Here is a 15,235-nt window from a genome sequence, read left to right as displayed (position 1 = left end):
GATCGATCGGTAGGTAGGTAGGTGTACGCGTTCGGTTGGCGGATATACGCGTTGCTTAGTCGGTCGACGAGTTCGTACGGTTGGAAAGAGGTTACTGCCCGGCACGTGCTTCCCCATAGCAGAGGCAGCCGTTAAGTAAGAAGAATCAAATAAAAGGAATCAAAATCAGACTTGCTATTAAACAAACAAATCAAACGAAGGCCTTCAGGTTTGATTGTTTGCCTATATTAGAGCGTTCGTTTGATTAATTGATTGATTGGAAACAACTCAAACAAACAGTCAAACTCGTTTGTCTCGTTTGGAAGCTTTATATATAAAATAGTTGACAGTAGAATGCTCTATAAGTATAATAAAGGTAGGAAACAGTTGCCCGCAGGCCCTTGCGCAGTATAGTGGTAATATTTTAGGGTTAAGAGAGTTCGTGATAGACTTTTGGTGTTACAGAGATGGTCACGTGACTTCGGTTTTAACAAAGAACTTTATTCATTAAGATTCTGCCTAAAAATCGATCGCCACCTAGAACGACAGCAATATCGATCTAGCTATCACATTAAACCTCAGAACTCATTATTATAGGTATATTAATCGGCTTATGTAACGGTAGGTTTGTAGGATGCGGGGGGGAGGAAGAATCTTGTTCTGTGGAGGATTAATAAAAAATCTAATTTTGCGAAGGACCTGCCTAAAAGTTAGCAATCTAAGTTAAATGGCGTAATCTCCGCTTAAATCCGAACCAGTATCTAATTTCCTTATTAGGAAAGGTCATTTTCTAATAAAGCCGTTGTGATTAAAGCTGCGATTGCATTATAAGGCCGCTATTACGTCTGGCTTTATTCTTAATCGTTGAGGCGCTAGTATATTACCTAACTCACTAAGGGGTTGTTCGGTTGCGTTCAATCCGTGCGCCTTTTAGTGTCGCCCGTTTTGTAATTAGTGGCGGCTACTACTATGGCTCATTTAAATCTGTAATTAAGTCGATTGTTCGGTTGCAGTTCCATAATAAGGCTCCAGATTTGACTTCGTATAATGCGTGATTGACGTCGGTGAGCGATTCGAATAAGCCCCTCTCTGCCACCAGGCCTCTATCGCGACTCCCTACTTTAGTGTAGCAATGGAGCCTCCTCCTCGGCCAACGCCCTCTCTGCGATCGACGTTTTCTACGTCTTGGCCCACCTCCCGTGCGACCCGTAGTAGAGTTACAGTAACGCCTGCAACGCCCGCGACGCCCATAATGCTCTAGAAATAAGCTTATCGCGATTACGAAGGTTAAAATAATAATATTATATTAAGGCCTGTAAATGCGACAGCAGTATCGCGATTAGGGCGTGTGGAGTTGCCATATTACAAGAAGTCGTTACTTTGGCGCGTATGCGAGAGCTCTATATTAAAATGGAATATGGAACAGGAGCTCGAGGCTACATATTGAAACGGTGCCAAGAGCTCCATTTCAACTACTGTATACAGTATAGCTTGCAAATTTGACGCGCTTACCGATATGGAGGAGCTCCATATTCAAANGTCGCCATATTTACCGAACGACACCCTTATATTTATATTTGAGCTCCATTTCGGTTACAATATGGAGCCTCCATATTCGTAACGGAGGTGCAACCGAACGACCCCTAAAAATACGTTCACAGTCGCAGCTTGTTGCTGGAATTGAAAGGATATTAAGCGCTATCTGGCTGACGTTTGGATATTGCTCTATTATCGTAATCTAGTAGAGGAACACGTTCTAAGCTAATGGGTGCTCCTCTAGTAGTGGGTTAAGCTTCTTCTACTCCTTATACTCGTTATCGTCGTTATTAGCTAAAGAGAAAGAAGAGGGCGTAGTGTTAAGACCTATAAAGCTTCTAGTGAAGTCGTTAATATTAGATTGCTGGCTTTGGCTCTTTTTAACCACCTGCTTCCTAGTTTGCGGCTTTTTACCTTTATATTAAAGCTAGAGCGTCTAAAAGGAGGCGTCGCCTTTAATAATCCATTTAAGCCTATCCTCCTAGGCGTTTTAGCAGAATCGCTTTAGATTTGGGTGTAGAAGAACGGCTACATAGTAGACGGGCGTATTGTTAAGCTTATTATAGTACTTTTTAAGCTTACTCTACGCCGCGTTAATATTAATATTATAGTGATCCTTAATCGCCTTTTAATTAGGATAATCCTCCGTTGTCGCCTTAGCTGTTTAAGCCTTAGCTTCTTTAAATATCTTTATAAGCCACTCTATACAAGGAAGCACCTCCTAAATTACGCTATTGCGCCCAGCTTTGCCTCTTACTTTAAGCTTAAGAGTTGCCTTATAAAGCGGCTAGAGGATCGCGATATACTACTTAATAACATCCTAATTGTATACAGTAAGGCCGCCGACTTTAACGTAGAGAGGAGGCTCCGGAATCTTTGCTTTTGATAGCTTTTTCCGTTATACTTAAGCTACTTTAATAGCCGCGATCTTCTTATTCTATTTATTAATATTATACGCCATTATCGCCAATATAGGTCCTTGTAGATTAACGGCCCGTATAAACATTAGTAGGTAGCTATTCCACTAAGTCTTAATAGGTATAACCACCTTGCGGACTATAAAGTTATCGTACAGTAGCATATTATTGTCCTCTTACTAAAATTAATAGAGCTCTTTATATTTTTAAGATGAATAGATTAAGTGGATAAAATTAATAAGGGTTCCGAGCGGGCCTTACTTTTGCCACTTATTAAAGAAGGCTTCTTTAGCCTATAAGGTTTATCAGCAATTAATAGAAAAAAGGTAGTAGTGATGCCTGCCTATATTAATATTCTGCTCGTTATTAAAAGAGTCCTTATCCTTGCTAAAAAGGCAGGATTAAGCCACTAGGTTAAAGATATAGGCAATATATTAAATATAACGCTCCTTACTATTAAATCCGAGTTTAATCGCGAGGTTATTAATAGCCGTATTGTTATTATAAGCGTTATCTATAATAAACTAGCTAATTTAATTGGTAAGGCCAAATTTAAATATAACGCTGCCAATAGTATTAGCGTAGTTAAAGCTACTATGCTCGCTAAGTTGCTCTAGTAGAGCGAGCAGAAAGTCGCGAATTTAGCCTTTAGCGTTAATATAGTGAATATAAATACCAGTAAGCGCCTTCTTCTTATCCTTCGTTATTTAGCCATTAAATAATATATAAATAAGCGACAATAATATACCCAGTTCTTCCGTTATTATGCCTTTGTTGCCTTTACATTTAGTAAGAATCTTAGTGCGAATTAACTAGTGGTTTTTATATAGATCGCGCTTGGCGTCCTTATTAGTGGCGCTAATTAAGGCACAAAATTTAGGTTGCTTAACCTCTTATAGAGGCTAGTTACTAGCCGCCAGCCAATTAATTAACGCGTTCTTAAAGGTCTTAGTATTATAAGCCGTAATTAGCTTATTAGCTGTTACGGACGCTTTTAGTACGATGTTATAACTACTTAGAGAAGAGTTAGAACAAGCTAGTTAGTTAATATAGGCACGGTCTAAGATAGAACCCGTAAAACTATGTAACGAGGAATAGTAACCGAGGTTATATAACGTGCTACGTATTAAACGAGAGAAATGAGATGAACTTATATACCTTATATATAACACGTATATTACGTATAAGAAGGATTTTATAAAAGTACGGTTGTGTATTTAAGGACCCTTAGTCCCTACCTAGATAGTTCCTTCTTTATAGTAATTCTTAGAATATAATTAGAGTTAATCTATTAGGCAACTACTCTACTAGTTATTATTATGTTATTAACTTACTTGCAATACCTATATACCTAGCCTATTAGTAAGTCTACCGTAGTTCCTACTATAAGGCTCTATTATATAATTACTACTACGGTTACGGTTTTAATAAGTTAAATAATATGCTACCAAAAGCAGCCACCACGACGCCGTTAACGGTAGTAACTACTTTAAGGTTAAGTGGAGATATAAGTATATAAGACACTAACTTATAACTAGTTACGGTCGGGTAGTTATAGGAAATTGTTAATAGGTTAAATAAGAATAACTAAATATTTAAAGAAAGACTTAATAGGATCGGAGTAGTAAAGGTTAAGTTACCTTTAATTAAACAATTTTTAGGGGAGAGATTAAAGCTTAAAGGATTCCTAACGTAAATGTATTTTAAAGTTATATAAGAAGGGGCTAAGTTAGCTATAATAATGGATTAGATAGCCTATATAGGACTATTCCTAATAGGTTAGGCACTTAATGTTACGGACGCTTTAAGTACGATGTTACGACTACTTGGAGAAGAGACGGAAGAAGCTAGTTAGTTAATTTAAGCACGGTCCAGAATGGAGCCGATAGAACCATGTGACGAGGAATAGTAACCGAGGTTATATAATGTGCTATGTATTAAACGAGAGGAACGAGAGGAACTCACGTACCTTATATATAAGATGTATATTACGTACAAGAAGGATTTTATAGGAGTACGGTTGTGTATTTAAGGACCCTTAGTCCCTACCTAGATAGTTCCTTCCTTATAATAATTCTTAGAATATAATTAGAGTTAATCTATTAGGCAACCACTCCACTAGTTATTATTACGTTGTTGACTTTTATACTTATATTTCCTACACACCTAGCCTAATAATAAGCCCACTATAGTTCTTGCTACAAGGTTCCGTTATATAATTACTACCTAGTTACGGTATTAATATAAGAAGTCGAATAATATGCCACTAAAAGCAGCCACTATGACGCCATTAACGGCAGCAACTACTTTAAGGACAGGAGGTAATACTAGTATGGTAGATACTAACTTATAGCAACCTATAACGGTTGGACAGCTATAGGAAATAGTTAACTAGCTAATAGCTAATAATATAGTGTTAGAAGAAAGACTTAACGGGATAGGAGCAGCAAAGATTAAGCTATTATTAATTAAGAGATTTACTAAAGAGAGGTTAAAGCTTAAAGGATTCCTTACGTAGATGCATTTTAAGGTCTTATAGGAAGGAGTAAAGTTACCTATACCTGTGGATCGGATAGCCTATGCAGGACTATTTTTATTAGGGAAAGCACTTAAGTGGTTTAAATCTTACTTTATGGAGATATAGGCAAACGGAATGACGACTATTAACTAAGACGTGCGATTTATATTCTTAAGTTGGGAAGGATTTACAGAACGATTAACGCAGATATTTGGAGACCTAAAAGAAACAACTATAGTAAAAAGAAAACTCTAGAACCTCATGCAACGAACTTTAGCAATTAAGTATATAATATAGTTCCAGACACTAGCAATATAAGTAAAGTGGAATAATAGGGTGCTTATAGCATAGTATAAATAGGGACTTAAGGCTAAAGTCTAGGACGTAATTATCCTAATAGAAGATGCGGACACCCTAAGGGATTTAATAGATTAGGCGATTAAGATTAACAATTAGATCTACTAAAGGGAATAGGCTAAGAGAGGTTAGGATAGAGTTCTATAGTTATATAAGGCGCAGAGTACGTAATAATAAAAGCTAAGTTAGAAACTATGGTATGGCGTAGAGCTAATAGACCTAAGTGGTACTAAAGAAGCCTATAAGAGATGGAGTAAACTATAGAAACCCAGAGGATAAGGATTAAGTAATTAAAAGTCTAAGGAGNAGAGGCCGAATTAGGGATTTTAACAGTAGAAGACATTTAGGCGGACTCTATAATAAGAGAAATGGTTTAAAAAAAGAGCTTATATAAATTGCGGAAAATAGGGTCATTACGTTAAAGACTGTAAAAGTGGGTAGAGTTACTATATAGTAAAGGGCACGAGACTAGTAGACGATATATACATATAGAGGGACAATAATATACTGCGAGGAACAAAAGAATGTTCAATTAGAAGTTTTACATTTTATTATAATAACGCATACCGAATTTATAAGGACGCTAAGTACGGCGCAAGCTATTGACTATAAGAGCCAGCACCTATAGAATGCAGAGGAACTAACGAACTAGTTCGCAGATTGGATATTAAGGACGATGAATTTAACCTAGGTAAAACATTCTATAACGATAAGGCAACAAGGGCCGCTTACTAGGAGCGAGCAGACCTTAGAAATGTCATACCAAAGGCAGAGAATGATTCCACTACAGAATAGGAAACATTAGTAGGGATCGAAACCCCACTAGACACGATGTCTATCGCTTTACGAGATATAAGAGAAGTAGGATAGTAAACTACTTTAGCACTTAATAAAGGCAAAAGGCCAAAGGCTTAAGATTCTTAAGATAAGATAAGAGATAATTAAGATTCTTAAGACGAGATAAGGCAAGCTTAAGGACCTATAATAGACGATAACCGATGGAGCAGAGTAGTAGCTCAGTTCAGAACTATACGAATGAGCTCGGGATAGAAGTTCCCATAGGTATAAGATTCTTAAGACGAGATAAGTGAGATTTAAGACTCTTAAGACGAGATGAGAACACTAAATAAGCCTAGTTAGACTAAGGCAAGAGCTAAGCTTAAGTTAGAAGCAAGCTTAGGATTAAAGAATCTAAGAGGTTAAGAATTCGGAGTATAAATTAGGACACCTATAAATAAGAGGCAAGGAGCTTCTTTATAGATTAGAGAATCTGCGACATAAATAGTAATTAGACTGGGAGATAGGTATATAGACCTAGAAGACTTACTAAGGGAATATAGTGTTCAGCCTAAAGATTAAAAAGTTAATACTAAGATTAAGAAGCATAAAGACTTTAAGGATCCACTTATAAGATGCGATGTAAAAGAAACTATAGAGGAGTTTAGGGCAAGAATTACCTTATGGCAAGAGTAGAAACTAGACAGAAGATCTAGTATATTGGGACGTATAAAGGACAGAGTACTAGTATAAAGAATTACTAATAGGCCGAGAGCAGGCACACTAAGAGCTAAGTGGCTTATTAAACTAGAAGATAAAGAGGATCTAGGGATTCTAACTAGGTTCGAGGAACGATACGTAAAGGGCTGTTATAATGTAGTAATAAAAAGATACTTCCTTATGGACAAACCGTATATACTCTAGTAGCTGTACCAAAAGTAGTATAGGCAAAGGCATAATAATGAGTGGGAAAATTTCTATATGTAGTTAGATAAAAAAGTTATCTAAAACCACCTGATTATAAAGAAGGCTATAACGCATATTAAAGGAGCCTTAATTATAACGTTAAAGGATCTAGAGGAACGTTTAGAGGACTAGAGAAGTAAGAGACATATCTTAGTACCTGCGAATAAAGTCGTAACGTTTAGATCAGCACGATAAAGGTTTAAACTTAAGGATAAAGACAAGCTAAGAGTTAACCTAAAGCACCTAGCACACTACACGTTATTATAGATTGCGTGCGTGGACGATATATACGAAATGCATAAGAATCCAAAGGAAAAGAATTGGAAATACCCTATAAGGATGTACTGGATAACGGATAAGTAATAGTATAGGAATGCTAAATATATGTATAGATGGCATCCAGCAGAGGTCTAAGAGGAAGGGAGTTTAGTACTTTAACCAGGAAGATTCCTTACGGAAGAATGCTTAGACGGATAATAGTGGTAGAAATGCCTAGAAAACACGTGTCTATAGTATATTAAAGATAAAAAGCGAACTAGGTATTGGCTAAAGAGTGAGTTAAGTGTACTAGGATTAAGCAGCCAATAGTTAGGAAAAGTAGAGGCCTATAGGACTAGAGGGAGCTAGTAGTAGAGCCTTAGACCCTTAAAGGAATTTAAGGACAATACCTAAATTTACGGATTAATTAGCAAGATTAGTAGTTTAAAGCACTAATAGATAGTAGAGTAACGCGAAACTATATCTTACTAGTAGCAGTTAAGAGAATAGGGCTACCTTATAGATAAAAGGAGTAATCTTACCTATTAGTTATAATTTTAGGAGATCTAATAACCTATAGAGGAGGGATTATTAATTTTAAAATAGGACCTATTTAGATAACTATTAAAGGGAGACAAATTGAGATGTCTTTTAATATCCTACCATTGGGACGGGATAAGGCAGTATTAGGCATGCCTTAGTTATAGGAATATAATCTAAGAATCAATTAGATTATAGGTTAGGTTAATATTAGAGATACTTAATGCCGTAAGATGTAATAATAAGCTAAGTTGGTATGGTATTAAGTAGGAGCAACCTATAAAGAAATAGAAAAAGGACTAAGTTATATACCAAAGAGATACCATAAGTACGGTAAGAAACTATGGTTACCGGAAAGTAAAAAGCTATTAAAGTATGCAGTATAGGACTATAAGATAGAGTTAGAACCAGAAATAAGTCTAAAGTTCTTTCTAATCTATAAGCTTACTAAAGAAGAAGGTAGAGCGTTAAAAGAGTTTATTTAGGAAAATCTACGAAAGGGATATATTAGACCATTGTAGTTATTAGCGGGTTATCTAGTACTATTTATACTAAAGAAGAATAGTAAACTAAGGCTGTATATTAACTACAGACAGTTAAATAGCATCACTAAGAAGGATAGGTATTTTTTACCCTTAATTAGCGAAATTTAAAACAGGATAGGTAATGCGCAAATCTTTATAAAGATAGATCTAAGATAGGCGTACCATCAGATTAGGATTAAGGAAGGCGATGAATAGAAGGTAGCCTTTAGGTTAAAGGAAGGACTATATAAACTATTAGTTATATAATTTGGGCTTATAAACGTACTAGTAATGTTTTAGAAGCGTATTAACAACGTATTAGGGGAACACTTAGATGAATTTATTATAGTATATCTTAATGATATTATTATTTACTTAATAACTAAGGAAGAATACGGGGAACACGTCAAATGGGTCTTAAAGAGACTATAAGAAGAACAGATGCTAGTAGTAATTAAGAAATACGAGTTCTTTACTAAGAAGACCGATTTCGTTAGATTTATTATTAAACTAGGCTAACTTAGTATAGATCTAAAAAAGATTAAGGCTATAGTAAATTGGTAAGAACTAGAGAACGTTATATAGTTAAGATTATTCCTAGGGTTTTGTAATTACTACAGAAGGTTTATAGCGTAGTAGTTAAAGGATATTAAGCTATTTACGCGGTTAATAAAGAAAGAAGAACTATAGGCATAGGGAGAGGAGTAAAGAGAACTCTTTAAGAAAGTTAAAGAGTTATTTACCTAGGAGCCAGTTCTTAAGATCTATTAACTAGGACTAGAGACAGTTATAGAAACGGATGCATTAGACTATGCACTAGGGGCATACTTTATATAAAGGCATTAAGATAGATGGCACCTAGTGGCATACTATAGTTAGAAGATAATACCACCGGAGTTAAACTATGCTATCTATAATAAGGAGTTATTAGGTATAATTACAGTATTAAAGGAATAAAAAGCATTCTTATAAGGTATAGAGAAACTATTTATAGTTAAGACGGATTATAAAAACCTAATAGAATTCCTAATAATAAAGGAACTTAATTAAAGATAGGTTAGATGGGTAGAGATGCTTACGGAATACTATTTTAAGATTTAGTATACTAAAGGTACAGATAATACGCGGGCAGATGCTCTAAGCTGTAAAACTAAACTATAAAATAAGGAAAAGCCATTAGGGGCTTTATTGCGAAAAGATATAGACAGATTAATTAGGTATAATTATCCAAAAATTATAGTAACTTAAGAAGACGATAAACTAGAAAAAGTTTACAAGATACTAGAAAGCTTTTAGGTATAAAGAATTCTAAAAGTATAGCTAGAAGATCTATAAATAGATATATACAAAAATTAAGAAGTAAAGTATATCCTAAGAAGTATAGCAGAATAGTTTATAGAGGACTTTTATAAGGGACTAACCTAAGGATATAATAGAGCTACGGGCTTAGTATTAAGACTCTAGGAGGAGTATATTATTGACGGAATTTAGAGGATAGCCAGAAAGGTTATAAAGGAATGTCTAAATTACTAAAGGAATAAATTAACGAGGCATAAGCTATATAGAGGGCTATAACCTGTTAAAATACTAGAGAGACTATAGGAGGTTATATTATAGGACTTTATTATTAAGTTGCCAAAATCAAAAGATCCTATTACCGGATAAGATTATGACGCGATCTTAGTAATAGTAGATAAGCTTATAAAGTGGGGATACTTTATAGCATGCACAGAAGAAATCTTAGCGGAAGATGTCGCTAAAATCTACGTTAAAGAAGTGTTTATAAGATATAGAGCACTAAGCAAGATTATATTAGATAGAGATCTAAGATTTATAGTAGTATTTTAGGAAGTGTTCTTAGCGGAGTAAGGAGTTTAAGTAGTAACTTTTACTATATATTATCTATAGACAGACGGTTAAATAGAAAGATTAAATTAAACACTAAAGTAGTATCTAAGGCATTATATTAATTATGCATAGAATAATTGGGTATTACTATTACTAGTTATATAGTTCGCATATAATGTAATACCTTAAGAAGGAATAGGCACATCACTATTTAAGGCAAATTACGGATATAAGCTGAAAATATTGTTGTTACTACGGCAAGCGAAGAAAACGAGTAGTACAGCTAAAGAGAGAATAAAGACATTAATGAATCTTTATGCAGACCTTATGGAATTAGTAAAGAAAGTATAAGAGAAAATAAAAAAGTACTATAATACTAAGAGATCTAAGGGACTAGATCTTAAGGAGGGAGATAAAGTATGGTTACTATATAAAAATTTTAAGAGTTGATAACTAAGTAAGAAATTAGACTATGTTAGACTAGGACCTTTTAAAATTATATAGAGGATTTCACCGGTTATATTTAAGTTAAACCTACTAGCTAAAATAAAGATCTACCCTGTATAGTATATTGCAATGCTAGAGCTAGTATATAGGAATATTAAGCTACTAGTTTATAAAGCAGACACGTATAGAGGATAAGAAGAAGATGAATAGTAAGTTTTAAAGATCGTTAATTATAAGGACATTAATAACAAAATATGGTACGAGGTTAAGTGGATAGGCTATACTAAGACTACCTGGGAGCTACTAGAAAATTTAAAGAACGCTATAGGAAAGGTATAGGAGTATTGGAAGAGATTAGGTTAGGTAGTATTAATAAAAAAGGATCGCTAAAGAATAAGTTACCTAAGGGGGACCTAAGAAGAGCAGTTGCCGAACTACTTAGATCTGTTTCCTTCTCTGTTAGAGAAGAATCCGTTCTTTTATTGCCTAGTTCCTATAAACCTTATTCTATAAGTTTCTACTTCTTAGAACGAACCTTCTTATAAACCTTTTTAAGATAAAGCAGATAAGTAGACGCCGTAATTTAAGTATTTAGGGCCTTTTATTCCGCGTTACGGGAACGTTCTAACTTAGTAAGGGCTTACAACAGTTTACTATCTAGCCGCGCAGCAGTAGATTAAATATAAGACCCTAAGACAAATTAATTAGGGAACTAGATAACTATTAAGAGTAATAGGTTGCGTATATTTAGTATTAAAAGTAGAGTAAACGTCATAGGACGAATAAATATTTGCTTTAGTATACTCTAAATAAGAGAACGGTTGTCATAAAGATAGGTTTGCCAACGCAATATAAACTAACCCCTCTTTTAAACAATAAGAACACGGAGACGGTATAATTTTACTAAGAGATAATATTGCAGCAATAGTGTAAGTATAACGTTAGGCGTGTAAAGAAGAAATTGCTTTAGGTATAATAAGCAATAATATTAACTAAATTAATTAGACGGACATTATACCTTTAGTAAACGACTTAGAGATGTTTTAAATCTTTAAAGACAAAGATAAAGAGGAGGGAGATAGTATTACGGACGCTTTAAGTACGATGTTATAACTACTTAGAGAAGAGACAGAAGAAGCTAGTTAGTTAATTTAAGCACGGTCTAGAATGGAGCCGATAGAACCATATGACGAGGAATGGTAACCAAGGTTATATAATGTGCTACGTATTAAATAAGAGGAATAAGAGGAACTTATATACCTTATATATAAGATATATATCACATATAAGAAGGATTTTATAGGAGTACGGTTATATATTTAAGGACCCTTAGTCCCTACCTAGATAGTTCCTTCCTTGTAGTAATTCTTAGAATACAATTAGAGTTAATCTATTAGGCAACCACTCCACCAGTTGTTATTACGTTGTTGACTTTTATACTTGCATTTCCTACACACCTAGCCCAATAACAAGCCCACCATAGTTCTTGCTACAAGGTTCCGTTACACTTAAATAGTTTAAATCTTATTTAACGGAAATATAGACTAACGGAATAACTACTACTAATTAAAAGGTACGATTTATGTTTTTTAGCTAGGTAGAATTTGTGGAATAATTAACGCAGATATTTAGGGACCCGGAAGTAATAACTATAGTAAAGAAAAAGCTTTAGGACCTAATATAGCGAACTTTAGTAATTAAGTATATAACGTAGTTTTAAATATTTGCTATATAGGTTAAATGGAATAATAAGGCGCTTATAGCATAGTATAAATAGGGACTTAAGGCTAAAGTCTAGGACATAATTATTCTAATAGAAGATGCGGATACCCTAAGGGAATTAATAGATTAAGCGATTAAAATTAATAATAGGATTTTCTAAAGGGAATAGGCTAAGAGAGGCTAGGATAGAGTTCTATAGTTATATAAAATATAAAGCACGTAATAACTAAAGCTAAGTTAAAAACTATAGTATAGTATAGAGCTAATAGACCTAAGTGGTACTAAAGAAATCTATAAGAGATAGAGTAAGAAACTATAGAAACCTAAAGGTTAAGAATTAAGTAATTATAGGACTAAGGAGTATAGGCTAAACTAAGAATCTTAATAGCAGAAGATATTTAAGCGGACTCTATAATAAAAGTAATGGTTTAAAGATAGAGCTTATATAAATTATAGAAAATAGGGTTATTGTTCGTACTAACTTAATAGCACGAGTGAGTTGTATCCACGGGCACGAAATACGTGTAGTATCGTATGCTTGTTTGGATGGTGACTGTCGATTCTATTGAGGTAGACTACGTGGTCTATATACTAACGCGCCTCCCCCCTAATTAGTTAGCATGTAGGTGGTTGGTGCACGAACGCGTATTTACGCGTTCGTATACCAGGTGCTGTAATTATATACTAGCGGTACTTGGAAAATAAAACCACTTATATATAGCCTCCGTAATTGCCTTAATAGAACTATAAAATATATAAGAAAATATATAGGAAACTCCTCCCAAGGTGCCTTCTGGGCTGCCTTCTAAATGGTGCCCTAAGCTAGCCGTAAGTCCTGCTTACGGTCCGTAAAATAAACCGTATGGCCTTTTAATAGGCAGTAGATGAGCCATAAGTTAGATCTTAAGGGCTGCTAAGACGCTAGTGCTAAGCGAGCTAATAGCGATTTTCCGTGCCCGGCATAGAAAATTATAATTGGTGGATTCGACCACTATGGTAGAATATAGCAGAATTTGGTAGGTTACGTAAGTCCACTAAGTTCTATTATAGCTTTCTACCGTTTTTTACCTAATAGCTTATAGTCCGTAAAATAGGCCGTATAATAAGCCGTACGGCCTTTTAACGGGCCGTAGGCGTACTATAGGTACTCCGTTAGTCCTATTCTACCTATTTTATAACTTTTAGGTTAAGCTTATTTGTATTAATTAGGGTTTTAAGGGCTTAATACGGCTTTGCCTTAGTTATAGCGTTTGCTAAATTATTTCCGCCGCTAATTTATTTAACCTCTATAATTTTATATTGTTTATAGGCCTAATATAAGCATATTAGGTCGACTATAAGCCTCTTCTCTTATGTTGCACCTAGTTTAACTAGGCAGTTATAGAGGGACTTTAAATTGGTGTATAAAACTAGGGGTAACTGCTCCAGTTATAGAATCTTCTGGACTGTTAATTTAATTGCGGCTATTATATTAAAGCTATAAGCTAGTGCATATAGTTTAGAGGCTAGTACACTGCGGGTTACTTATTTGCACTTAATTAAAGACTAGTATAATATATTTGCGTCCTAATTACGGTCTATAAGTATAATTACGAAGCCGATTTGCGATAATAGGTCTCTGTTATTAGTAAAGGAGGCGTTTATAAATGCTAGTAAGCTAAAGAAACTTAGGTCTAGTAGTATAAAAGTAAGTTCCCTTACTGTATTATTAATTTGCCACTGAATGCGCTTATTAAGCTGCTTAATATTTTCTTCTTGTGGATCTACTGCCTGGGCCGTAAAGGATAAATTATAGGTAGATTTGGGTTGATAGACTGTGGCAATATAAGCGCCTCTTATACGCTGTATAATATATTAGTCCTTTATATTTATAGTCTTGCGGGTCTCTCCGCGGGAGCTAGTAAGGTCCGTAGGCTTTACTATAACGGGCTTTAGGTTTTAAGCTTAGCGTTCCTAAGTCAGCTTAATTAGGTTGCCCTTTTATATAATTAGGCCTCTATTAAACTTAATTAGATTCTACTTAGTTAACTGCTTTCGCGGCTTTGCTAAGAACTTAGCCTTTTATAGTTTAGTTTCTTTAGCGTCCGTAAAGGTCTAGTCTGCTAGGAATAGGGTATCGTCTATTTAGAGTCTAATAATACTAAGGCCGTTTAATGGGCTGTATAGGAGGTAGGGGTCGTAGGTCAACTGTTTTATTTTAAGTTTACTAATATAGTGCTGGTAGTATGTCTTAAACTAGTGGTTTCTAGCTTCTAGTACCCTGTAAAGAGGTTTTATAACCCGTAAAATTATTTTTAGTTATAGGTTAAGCTTATGGGGTGGTTGTATAAAGATGTCCCTACTTAGGTAGGTATTTGACTGTACATAGGCTTATAAGATATCCCGTAAGTAAAGGGCTATAGGTTTGGTTTGCTGTAGTCTAGGCATAAGTGTAAGTATAATCCGTTAACTGACTTGTTAAATTATAGGCGATTGCGTAAGGATTAGGTCCTTTCCCTAGTCGTTATAAGCTTGTATAATAAGCCTTAATTTCTTAAAAGCTTTGTTAGTACTAGGGTGCTTAATCTTATTAATAAAGCGTAAGTTGAATATACGGACGCCTTGCGGAATATCTTTTTCCGTTATAACCGCAAAGACGCCCTTTTTAAGTAGTCCGTTAATCTCTTTACGCCGTAAGTCCGTAAAAGGGGTTTTCTATACTAGGACTAATATATCTATAGGCGGAGATTATCTTGCGGATATGCCTACGGAGGTTAGGTAATTCTTTATTACGGGGTTTTTAGTTACGGGATACTTTTAGGGGCGTCCTCGGCTACGCTTTATAGTAGGTTTAGTAGGTTTAGTAA

The sequence above is a fragment of the Cenococcum geophilum genome (assembly GCF_001692895.1).
Source record: "Cenococcum geophilum 1.58 unplaced genomic scaffold K441scaffold_11, whole genome shotgun sequence".
Lineage (NCBI taxonomy): Eukaryota > Fungi > Ascomycota > Dothideomycetes > Gloniales > Gloniaceae > Cenococcum > Cenococcum geophilum.
The sequence above is the reverse complement of the archived record's forward strand: the minus strand, read 5'-3'. Positions refer to the sequence as shown.